A 10,434-nucleotide genomic window follows, 5' to 3' on the forward strand; every position below is an offset into this window, starting at 1 on the left:
GAAACAGGCAAAAAATCACAATTCAATCAGAAAGGGGATAGAAGGGGGGGGGCCAGGGGGCCCGGGGACGGAAAGGGGGGGGGGGAAAGGGGTGGGGGGGGGGGCCGGGGAGAGAGAGTTCAAAACTGGGGGTATTAGTCTATATAAACATAGGCGAATAGGTGCACAAAGAAAGCGAATAGAGCCTAGATATAGTTAAAAGAGCATACACAATATGATAGGTGAACGCACAATATTCCAATAAGAAGGACCGAAAAAGCCCCCACAGCACAGGGCTGTGACTAAATATCCACTAGGAAGGGGACCCCTGAAAACTGATATCGGCAGGACTACCAGGGGAATCATCAGAATTCAAGAAGAAAAGAGAGTACCTGCCACGAATAAATCACACGGAGGCCCTAAAGAAGGGTCCAGATGCTTCAGAAACAACGACCAAGGGGCAAACCAGTTCAAAATCGAGAGAACAAACAAATAAGATCTAAGAAAATGAGAGTGTTTTTAGAAAAAATATTTTTTATTTTATTTTATAGTAATGATTATTATAGATAAGGAGTTCATTTTCAGTACATATAGTGGGGAATTAAACAGACTGAATCAAAGGGGATGGTGAGACAAAAAATCAAAATAATACAGTTTCTATACAGGCAGTAGCTAATAGTCCCAAGGGTGCTCCTTCAGACAAGACAAACATTCATACCAACAACCACATAGGGAGACATATAACAACAATACACTTTTGTAAAAACATGCAGCAAAATGAAATGATTGTTTAACAACAAAATTCTAAGACATGGAAGGACTAGAAACAGTCCGAGCGGCTAAAAAGGCATGCGACAAAATTCCACGTTGGTAGTAGCCAGGGGTGCGATAGCACAGTGCCAACGCGCGTTTCGGTGATCAAGCCCCAGCAGGGGCTGCACCTTCTTCAGGGCCAAGGAGAACACAGATGGAGGGACAGGCACACCTGTAAACAAGTAAAATATGAACAATGGAAAAAACGAGCAACTACAGTTTATATAATAACATAGCATGATCATTTAGTTACATTTGCACATATAATCAAGCCTCTAATAATGCATGAAGGAAGCAGTTAGTGAAAACCATACGGGGTATAACCTGAATATTTTAAATAGGTTTTTATAAACACGGTTTGCCAGAGGTAGAAGCAACGATATAGGGTTTAGTCAAAATAAGATTAAAAATTGGAATAGAGTGCAGCATAGGAAACCACCACCAAAAGCACGGTATATATTTTAAAAGTAAGATAAGCCAAGTGTAAACAGAATGTATAGATTACTCAACATACATGATATAAATGGAGGTGAAGAAGATGACATTCTTAATAGACATAAAAGCAATATAGATACAGCCGACAGATCAAAAAGAATACATAAAATGAGAACCCTGTACGTTAAGATCCTATATTTCTTCATAACGATCAGGATGGCCAAAGAATTATAAACAGAAGGGATCTAGATGCGCTCCAACATAGAAGAATAGACCGAGACCTCGTGATAGAAAAATAAACAGAACAAATATGTGCACCAACACCAAACCCACTGCGTATCTAGATGAGGGCGACGACCTTATGACCCCCCAGGAAAGAAAAAGTAGGGATTCGGATTATAGAGGAAAAAGGGAATGAATCATATCAATACCATTGAGGACGGAAAAGGCCAAAACGCTGCTCAGGGAATCACGCGTTCTTCGTAACGAGAACAGAAACACGCATAGGTTTTCAAGCGTTATAGGTAACCACCCCCGGTGGCGATGATAGATATCGAGCAAGGAAGCGAGTTTGTAGGAGGATGGGAGCCTCACAGGATCCAAAACCTGTAGGGTTATGTGAGCAACAGTTAGAAAGAGATAACATTTCCATAATCAGTTAGTACTAAGCCCCGCGGGGTAGGGACAAATGAGGGCTGGAATATTCCCTACCCGTGGTCAGGTCATCCCATGGTATGGGGAAGAGTTCCTTTTTCGGAGAAGCAACGGATAAACCAGATGCCCCACAGTCAGGCGTACAAATGCGGTTTTTCAATATATGGGAGACGGTGGAGGATGTACCTAGAATAGTATAAAATGAAACGAGGTCAGAATCTTCCTCAAAATGCGGAACTACAGTAGAGGAAGTTGACACCTATGGGGGAGCACTTACCATATTCAATTTCGACTGGTCGGCAATCAAACGGGTTTCGCGCACAGATCTCTGCGAAAACGCTAGCAATCGGCGGCTTCCGGGGACGGACAGCTTGCTAGGGGAGGGGCGCCTTCTTTTATGTCGATGAAGATGACCTAGTAACCAATAGCCCGCAGGGAAGGGCGAGTAGGGAGGAATGTACTAGATATAAAGAAGGGACCATACAGGTGGTAAATGTATCGGCCATCTTTGGCCAGTCAGATAGAACAATAGAATACAGATAATAGTAACCAACTTACAATAAAAAACACAGGCAAAAAAACTTAAAAATAACAGGGTGAAAGACGCAAAACAAGGTAATAAAGAAAGTTGTTTTTAAAATTTTATATACCGGGAGTTTCTTCTAAATAGACCGAAAGAATCGAGAAAGAAGGTCTGCTAGGGGGGAGAAAGTTAGGTGATGGCATTCTCCCAGGGACAGTGTTCATTAAGTCCTTTCTTGACCGAGTTTAAGAGGTAGATCCAGAATACCTCTCTTTTCTTACGGATCTGAGTGGGGTCCTTTCCTGGAGGGGTCAGGATTTTCTCTAGGATCGCATTCGAAGAAACTGCTCCAATATCAACGACTTCACCTATCAGGCCAATGTTCTGAAAAGCAAACTCATCCATCGAGGCTATCCTCTCAAGCTTATTAAGGACTCCCTCAAAAGGGCCAAATACTTCAACCGTGAGTCAATGTTTCTCCCCAAAGAAAAACCCTTGACTGACAAACTTGTCTACGTAACCAGACATTCCAATATTAATCATAAGCTGAGACAAACGATTAATTCATGCTGGTTTCTCCTCAACATGGGGAATGAGGACAACATCCTTCCTAAGCCAATCTTCGCATTCAGAAGGAACAGGAACCTTAAGAACCATCTAGTCAAAGGGAAACTTCAAGAACCCCCCGCACTCCAACAAACTGGCATTACCAATGCCGGACCTGTTCTAGGCAACCACCGCTGTGGCAATTGTCAGGCATGTCCCAATGCCATCACAGGAGATAGCATCGACACCCCTGAACGTCAAATCAAACTCACCAACATGACCAATTGCCGTCCATCTAACATTGTATATCTCATCATGTGTCCCTGTCGGATGATCTATGTTGGAGAAACGGGACGAGAATGCAGAACAAGGATAGGGGAACACAAGTCTAAAATCAGGAATGGAAAAACATCGGCCCCCCTGGTCCAACATTGGCAGGATTCTAACCACTCTGTACTGGACCTCAAGTGGTCGATCCTAGAGAAAATCCTGACCCCTCCAGGAAAGGACCCCACTCAGATCCGTAAGAAAAGAGAGGTATTCTGGATCTACCTCTTGAACTCGGTCAAGAAAGGACTTAATGAACACTGTCCCTGGGAGAATGCCATCACCTAACTTTCTCCCCCCTAGCAGACCTTCTTTCTCGATTCTTTCGGTCTATTTAGAAGAAACTCCCGGTATATAAAATTTTAAAAACAACTTTCTTTATTACCTTGTTTTGCGTCTTTCACCCTGTTATTTTTAAGTTTTTTTGCCTGTGTTTTTTATTGTAAGTTGGTTACTATTATCTGTATTCTATTGTTCTCTCTGACTGGCCAAAGATGGCCGATACATTTACCACCTGTATGGTCCCTTCTTTATATCTAGTACATTCCTCCCTACTCGCCCTTCCCTGCGGGCTATTGGTTACTAGGTCATCTTCATCGACATAAAAGAAGGCGCCCCTCCCCTAGCAAGCTGTCCGTCCCCGGAAGCCGCCGATTGCTAGCGTTTTCGCAGAGATCTGTGCGCGAAACCCGTTTGATTGCCGACCAGTCGAAATTTAATATGGTAAGTGCTCCCCCATAGGTGTCAACTTCCTCTACTGTAGTTCCGCATTTTGAGGAAGATTCTGACCTCGTTTCATTTTATACTATTCTAGGTACATCCTCCACCGTCTCCCATATATTGAAAAACCGCATTTGTACGCCTGACTGTGGGGCATCTGGTTTATCCGTTGCTTCTTCGAAAAAGGAACTCTTCCCCATACCATGGGATGACCTGACCACGGGTAGGGAATATTCCAGCCCTCATTTGTCCCTACCCCGCGGGGCTTAGTACTAACTGATTAATGAAATGTTATCTCTTTCTAACTGTTGCTCACATAACCCTACAGGTTTTGGATCCTGTGAGGCTCCCATCCTCCTACAAACTCGCTTCCTTGCTCGATATCTATCATCGCCACCGGGGGCGGTTACCTATAACGCTTGAAAACCTATGCGTGTTTCTGTTCTCGTTACGAAGAACGCGTGATTCCCTGAGCAGCGTTTTGGCCTTTTTCGTCCTCAATGGTATTGATATGATTCATTCCCTCTTCCTCTATAATCCGAATCCCTACTTTTTCTTTCCTGGGGGGTCATAAGGTCGTCGCCCTCATCTAGATACGCAGTGGGTTTGGTGTTGGTGCACATATTTGTTCTGTTTATTTTTCTATCACGAGGTCTCGGTCTATTCTTCTATGTTGGAGCGCATCTAGTTCCCTTCTGTTTATAATTCTTTGGCCATCCTGATCGTTATGAAGAAATATAGGATCTTAACGTACAGGGTTCTCATTTTATTTATTCTTTTTGATCTGTCGGCTGTATCTATATTGCTCTTATGTCTATTAAGAATGTCATCTTCTTCACCTCCATTTATATTATGTATGTTGAGTAACCTATACATTCTGTTTACACTTGGCTTATCTTACTTTTAAAATATATACCGTGCTTTTGGTGGTGGTTTCCTATGCTGCACTCTATTCCAATTTTTAATCTTATTTTGACTAAACCCTATATCGTTGCTTCTACCTCTGGCAAACCGTGTTTATAAAAACCTATTTAAAATATTCAGGTTATACCCCGTATGGTTTTCACTAACTGCTTCCTTCATGCATTATTGGAGGCTTGATTATATGTGCAAATGTAACTAAATGATCATGCTATGTTATTATATAAACTGTAGTTGCTAGTTTTTTCCATTGTTCATATTTTACTTGTTTACAGGTGTGCCTGTCCCTCCATCTGTGTTCTCCTTTGCCCTGAAGAAGGTGCAGCCCCTGCTGGGGCTTGATCACCGAAACGCGCGTTGGCACTGTGCTATCGCACCCCTGGCTACTACCAACGTGGAATTTTGTCGCATGCCTTTTTAGCCGCTTGGACTGTTTCTAGTCCTTCCATGTCTTAGAATTTTGTTGTTAAACAATCATTTCATTTTGCTGCATGTTTTTACAAAAGTGTATTGTTGTTATATGTCTCCCTATGTGGTTGTTGGTATGAATGTTTGTCTTGTCTGAAGGAGCACCCTTGGGACTATTAGCTACTGCCTGTATAGAAACTGTATTATTTTGATTTTTTGTCTCACCATCCCCTTTGATTCAGTCTGTTTAATTCCCCACTATATGTACTGAAAATGAACTCCTTATCTATAATAATCATTACTATATAATAAAATGAAAAATATTTTTTCTAAAAACACTCTCATTTTCTTAGATCTTATTTGTTTGTTCTCTCGATTTTGAACTGGTTTGCCCCTTGGTCGTTGTTTCTGAAGCATCTGGACCCTTCTTTAGGGCCTCCGTGTGATTTATTCGTGGCAGGTACTCTCTTTTCTTCTTGAATTCTGATGATTCCCCTGGTAGTCCTGCCGATATCAGTTTTCAGGGGTCCCCCTTCCTAGTGGATATTTAGTCACAGCCCTGTGCTGTGGGGGCTTTTTCGGTCCTTCTTATTGGAATATTGTGCGTTCACCTATCATATTGTGAATGCTCTTTTAACTATTTCTAGGCTCTATTCGCTTTCTTTGTGCACCTATTCGCCTATGTTTATCTAGACTAATACCCCCAGTTTTGAACTCTCTCTCCCCGCCCCACCCGCCACCCCTTTCCCACCCCCCCCCTTTCCGTCCCCGGGCCCCCTGGCCCCCCCCTTCCATCCCCTTTCTGATTGAATTGTGATTTTTTGCCTGTTTCCATCATGGACAGCATTAAGACATTTGGGTTTTCCGATGAAGATTTCGCCAAAATGATCGGCTTAGCCACAGGTAATGATCAACAATTCACCCTCAACAAAGGTTTGGAGGGTGAATGGACCAAACTTCTTAACCTGAAAAAGAAAAGCAGACGCACTGAATTCCACGCCAAATTTATGCTGGAATACCTTAAAGCGGGAACTATCCCTATTGGACTAAGGGTCAGGAATATACCTGGCCTCTTTATAGAGATTCGACAATTCCTAGAACGATGGGCGCTAATCTCCAACAGATGTTCCAGAGACTGGATGATGCTTATTGTGGAAACTGCCAGAGAAGTTATAGCTATCCTCAATCGAGAGATAGATGAATTAGAAGAAAAACTCAAAAAAGACAACTCAGTTGAAATGGGGAAGAAGAAACTGGAGGAAATCAATTTAGAACTTGACTCCTTCACTGAGTATCTTCTCAAAAGGAAGACCGATAAGCTCAGAAAAGACATCCGCGCATTTTCTCAAGAGCGTGCTTACCCATATTTAACTGCTAACTTCTATAACTCCTCTGAGGACCCCCCCATTGGCAGTAACACCCCCAGATGGGGCAATAGACGGGTAACCACCTTCTCAGACACCACCGATTCAGAAGGCGAGGGCCCTAGCAATCCTGACCCTAATTACCAACATAGACAAGATTCCTTTGAGAGACCCAACATGCCTAATCGTTTTTTAGGCAATCGCCGGGGCAGTTTCCGCCCCAGAACGCGGAATACATACCAAAGGAACTACCGTCAGGATCAACCCCAGCCGCAAATGTACATCCAGACCCGACAACAACAATACTGGAAAACGTGAAAAACATCCCCGTGTTTAATCTGTCCAACACCAGCATTGGCCCTGAGGCCTTGACCCTATTATCAAAAGGTTTATCCTTTGTTCCTACCAACAATTTTAGTAAGTTTGAACTACTGAAAGACCTCAATGCCTTCTTCCGGAAGGTTAGGCTAAAAAAATATTTCCTCAATAGACCTTCCCTTGATGCTGAAGCGAACCTCTCTGGCCTTAGGCCCCCGTCCAACTTTACTCCTCCTTTGGAGGCAGTTGGACCTGAAGTAGGTATTTTTGAAAAAGCTGTCACCAAAAAGATTTGTAAAATCACCAAATATGTGCCTAAACCCCCTAGCAATCTCTCCGACCAGGAAACCAACACCTTGCTTGCTCTCAAAACTAACCAAAAACTTACCATCAAACCCTGTGACAAGGGTGGGGGCATTGTGATTTTTGACACCCCCACATATGAATACTCTTTTGGCTAATGATAGGCACTATAAACAAATCACTAGAAACCCTGAAGCTACTTTGAAAAGACGAATCCTCACTTTAGTTGAGGAAGCCATCGACAAAGGATATATATGTACTAAGGAAGCGGAATTTTTAACACCTAGTTATACCCGCATGCCCATCATCTACGGGGTTCCCAAAACCCATAAGAACATCTCACACCCCCCTCTAAGACCGATAGTATCCACTATCGGATCAGCAACAGAACCCCTCTCTAAATACATTGATCGTTTCCTCCAACCACTGGTCAACAAACTCGAGTCCTTTGTTAAGGACACGGGCCATTTCATCTCCAGGATTGAGGGAACGCGATTTACAGCGGACAGGGAATTGTTGGTTACCTTAGACCTTGAGTCGTTGTATACCAACATCCCACAGGAGGGAGCGTTATTGGTGGTACAAGAGTTTCTAGCTTCCGAACCGGAAATGACCAATGCTCCCTTCATCATGCAATGTCTCAAAATAGTTCTCCATGAGAACTATTTTGAGTTCAACCATTGCTTTTTCCATCAGATTAAGGGAGTCAGCATGGGGGCTTCGTGTGCCCCTAGTATTGCTTGCTTATACATGGGACGTTTTGAACATCTAAATATCTTTAATGAGTTGGCCCCATTTTACGAAAATGTTCGTTCATGGGTCCGATTCATAGATGACATCTTTTTCATATGGGAGGGTGATCAAACCTCCCTTGACATCTTCCTACTCTGGATAAATGCGGCCGACATCAATTTGAAATTCACGGCCCACGTTGACAATTCCCAATTGGAATTTTTGGATGTGTGGATCAAACATAGGGATAATAAAATTTACGTATCCCTTTTCACCAAACCCACTGCTAGGAATACGCTCCTACAGTATGGCAGCTACCACCCTCGCTGCCAAAGGGACAGCATCCCATTCAGCCAGTTTCTTCGCATTCGAAGAAACTGCTCCAATATCAACGACTTCACCGATCAGGCCAATGTTCTGAAAAGCAAACTCATCCATCGAGGCTATCCTCTCAAGCTTATTAAGGACTCCCTCAAAAGGGCCAAATACTTCAACCGTGAGTCAATGTTTCTCCCCAAAGAAAAACCCTTGACTGACAAACTTGTCTACGTAACCAGACATTCCAATATTAATCATAAGCTGAGACAAACGATTAATTCATGCTGGTTTCTCCTCAACATGGGGAATGAGGACAACATCCTTCCTAAGCCAATCTTCGCATTCAGAAGGAACAGGAACCTTAAGAACCATCTAGTCAAAGGGAAACTTCAAGAACCCCCCGCACTCCAACAAACTGGCATTACCAATGCCGGACCTGTTCTAGGCAACCACCGCTGTGGCAATTGTCAGGCATGTCCCAATGCCATCACAGGAGATAGCATCGACACCCCTGAACGTCAAATCAAACTCACCAACATGACCAATTGCCGTACATCTAACATTGTATATCTCATCATGTGTCCCTGTCGGATGATCTATGTTGGAGAAACGGGACGAGAATGCAGAACAAGGATAGGGGAACACAAGTCTAACATCAGGAATGGAAAAACATCGGCCCCCCTGGTCCAACATTGGCAGGATTCTAACCACTCTGTACTGGACCTCAAGTGGTCGATCCTAGAGAAAATCCTGACCCCTCCAGGAAAGGACCCCACTCAGATCCGTAAGAAAAGAGAGGTATTCTGGATCTACCTCTTGAACTCGGTCAAGAAAGGACTTAATGAACACTGTCCCTGGGAGAATGCCATCACCTAACTTTCTCCCCCCTAGCAGACCTTCTTTCTCGATTCTTTCGGTCTATTTAGAAGAAACTCCCGGTATATAAAATTTTAAAAACAACTTTCTTTATTACCTTGTTTTGCGTCTTTCACCCTGTTATTTTTAAGTTTTTTTGCCTGTGTTTTTTATTGTAAGTTGGTTACTATTATCTGTATTCTATTGTTCTCTCTGACTGGCCAAAGATGGCCGATACATTTACCACCTGTATGGTCCCTTCTTTATATCTAGTACATTCCTCCCTACTCGCCCTTCCCTGCGGGCTATTGGTTACTAGGTCATCTTCATCGACATAAAAGAAGGCGCCCCTCCCCTAGCAAGCTGTCCGTCCCCGGAAGCCGCCGATTGCTAGCGTTTTCGCAGAGATCTGTGCGCGAAACCCGTTTGATTGCCGACCAGTCGAAATTTAATATGGTAAGTGCTCCCCCATAGGTGTCAACTTCCTCTACTGTAGTTCCGCATTTTGAGGAAGATTCTGACCTCGTTTCATTTTATACTATTCTAGGTACATCCTCCACCGTCTCCCATATATTGAAAAACCGCATTTGTACGCCTGACTGTGGGGCATCTGGTTTATCCGTTGCTTCTCCGAAAAAGGAACTCTTCCCCATACCATGGGATGACCTGACCACGGGTAGGGAATATTCCAGCCCTCATTTGTCCCTACCCCGCGGGGTTTAATACTAACTGATTATGGAAATGTTATCTCTTTCTAACTGTTGCTCACATAACCCTACAGGTTTTGGATCCTGTGAGGCTCCCATCCTCCTACAAACTCGCTTCCTTGCTCGATATCTATCATCGCCACCGGGGGCGGTTACCTATAACGCTTGAAAACCTATGCGTGTTTCTGTTCTCGTTACGAAGAACGCGTGATTCCCTGAGCAGCGTTTTGGCCTTTTCCGTCCTCAATGGTATTGATATGATTCATTCCCTTTTTCCTCTATAATCCGAATCCCTACTTTTTCTTTCCTGGGGGGTCATAAGGTCGTCGCCCTCATCTAGATACGCAGTGGGTTTGGTGTTGGTGCACATATGTGTTCTGTTTATTTTTCTATCACGAGGTCTCGGTCTATTCTTCTATCTTGGAGCGCATCTAGTTCCCTTCTGTTTATAATTCTTTGGCCATCCTGATCGTTATGAAGAAATATAGGATCTTAACGTACAGGGTTCTCA

The sequence above is a fragment of the Triturus cristatus genome, chromosome 2_2 (assembly GCF_964204655.1).
Source record: "Triturus cristatus chromosome 2_2, aTriCri1.1, whole genome shotgun sequence".
NCBI classification, from domain to species: Eukaryota; Metazoa; Chordata; class Amphibia; order Caudata; family Salamandridae; genus Triturus; species Triturus cristatus.